Below are 224 nucleotides of genomic sequence, written 5' to 3'. Positions count from 1 at the left end.
CGCGGGGCCAGCGCGCCGGGAGCCCGGGGCAGCGCGGTGGGGCCGGTCCCGCGGGGGTCCCGAGGGCTCTGCCGGCGTCCAGCTGAGCTCCGCGCTGGGGGGAGAGGGGAGCCGCGTCGGCGGGGATGCGAACTTTGCCCCATTAAATGCTCCTCGGTTTTCTTCGGGATGTTTAGTCGTCTTTTTGGGGAGATTGTTTGGGTTGGAGATGCTCAGGGCTGGGC

This window comes from Pyrgilauda ruficollis, unplaced genomic scaffold, assembly GCF_017590135.1.
Source record: "Pyrgilauda ruficollis isolate IOZ18807 unplaced genomic scaffold, ASM1759013v1 scaffold24, whole genome shotgun sequence".
Lineage (NCBI taxonomy): Eukaryota > Metazoa > Chordata > Aves > Passeriformes > Passeridae > Pyrgilauda > Pyrgilauda ruficollis.
The sequence above is the reverse complement of the archived record's forward strand: the minus strand, read 5'-3'. Positions refer to the sequence as shown.